The sequence below is a fragment of the Chrysochloris asiatica genome, unplaced genomic scaffold (assembly GCF_000296735.1).
Source record: "Chrysochloris asiatica unplaced genomic scaffold, ChrAsi1.0 scaffold00669, whole genome shotgun sequence".
NCBI lineage: Eukaryota > Metazoa > Chordata > Mammalia > Afrosoricida > Chrysochloridae > Chrysochloris > Chrysochloris asiatica.
The window spans coordinates 81,859-84,129 of NW_006409187.1; positions in this window are offsets into that span (position 1 = coordinate 81,859).

Consider the following 2,271-nt stretch of genomic DNA (forward strand, 5'->3'; position numbering starts at 1 on the left):
CAATGAAAACAAATTTAACTGAGGGAATACAATATGCCCTAAATACATTTTTCACTGACTTTGTGTTTCAAACAGACCATGTGGTCCAGAGCATTATCCTCCTTGCATTACCACACCAGAAATCCTATTATTATGTAGCTAGATTGAATTTGGCAGGAGGTAGGGAAGCATTTCAGGGGAATATCAGCGGGAAAGAAAGCAGAATAAGGGGGTCAAGAATGACTTCACATCCACCAGAGAACTAGATAATAGTAATAAAGCTCTTGAGTGACAAAAAGAATCTTGGCTTCTTAAGATTCTCTGAAGCACAATTATTTACATTTACGTTGTTTGAGCTTTGTCTCAACAGCATCTTTCCTAGGAGTTCATTTGATATTAACATTGGAATCACCACATAAAATAACAATGAAAGATGAGAAATCATTGAAATGACTCAATTAATCGGGGCTTTGCTCAACATCAAAAATAATGTTAGCACAGTAACAGCAGAGATGAGTGTTGCTGCTGTTGTTGTTAAGTGTCATTGAGTCAATTCTGACCCATAGTGAACTTATATAGAGTTTTTAATGACAAGCTATGGGCAACATTGTGAAGCAGGATTATTCTAGAACACTTAATTATGCTCATGAGGATTCTGTATATGGACCAATGGGTAGTTGTTAGAACTCAACATGGAACACTGAATGGTTTAAAGTTATGAAAGGTGTGTGACAGGGTTATATTCTTTGCCATATTTGTTCATTTATATGCTCAGCAAATAATCTGAGAAGTTGAGTTATATGAAGGAAAAAAGTGGCATCAAGATTGGAGGAAGACTCATTAACAACCTGCCATATGAAGATGATACAACCTGGCTTGCTGAAAGTGAAGAAGACTTAAAATATTTACTGATGAAGACCAAAGAGCATAGCCTTCAGTATGGATTGCATCTCAATGTAAAGAAAACAAAAATCCTCATCACTGGACCAATAAACCACATTCTTATCAATGTAGAAAAGATTGAAGTTGCCAAGGACTTCATTCTTCTTGGATCAACTATCAACACTCACGAAAGCAGCAGTAAAGAAATAAAACTATGCATTGCATTAGGCAAATCTGTTGCACAAGATGTTTTTAAGGTGTTGAAGAACAAAGATGTCAGTTTGAAGACTAAGGTACACCTGACCTAAGCCATGGTATTTCAATAACTTCATATGCATGTGAAAGCTGGACAGTGAATAAGGAAGACTGTAGCAGAATTGATGTTTTTGAGTTGTAGTGTTGGAAGAGAATATTGAAAGTGCCATGGACAGCCAAAAGAATACATATCTGTGTTGGAAGAAGTGCAGCCAGAGTGCTTCTTGGAGGCCAGGATATTCAAATGTTTAAATAGACAGAGAAAAAGAGAAAGACCCCCAGCTAGATGGGTTGGCAAAGTGGCAGCATCAATGTGTTCAAGCCTGGCAACAATAGTGAAGTTGGCCCAGAATCGGGCAGTGTTTTGTTCTGCTGTGCATAAAGTCACTATGAGTCGGTACCAACTCGATGGCACCTAACAATAACAACAACAAGAAGGAGCAGATGGCGAGCTTTAACCATCGACTTTGCATTTCATAAGATGCTGCAGTCTGACACATTAGCCCAAAGCGCAACACCAGGATTCCAGTCTGTCATATGAGGCAAAAGGGACAACTTTTGCCCCAATAAAGAAACCTCTGAAGGGGTAGAAAAGAAGAAGCAAAGGAAATGGTGAATCCATAGAATAGGTAGGAAAGGTGTTGTTATGTTGAGGGGATTATAACAAAAGTCATGAAATAAATTGGGTGTAAATGGTTAGACAGAAAACTAATTCATTCTACAAACATTCACCCAAACACCAAAGAAAGTAAAATAAAATAAGTAAATAAAAGAAGAACTCTCTATTTTAATGAATGTATTTTGTATTGTATTATGGACTATTGTTTATAGGTATTTCTAAAATTGCTTTTAAAATCTAAACACTGCAGCATTTCAGGTGATTATCAAAGATAGTTAAGAAACAATTGAAAGCAATTGCTCTGAAGTTAAATCAACTTAATATCTTGAGTATCTGATTTTTATTTATCACCCCTGGAACTAAATTTCCACATTTATAGAATGAAATTGTTAGAGACAACTCAGGATTCACAGAATAATACATAAAACAAATAATAATATTGTTAAGTGCCATAGAGTAATTGTGAGTCAAAGAAACTCTGTATAGTGATAAATTAATATATAAAACACCTCTTCCCGTAAGCAGCCTAAGGTAAT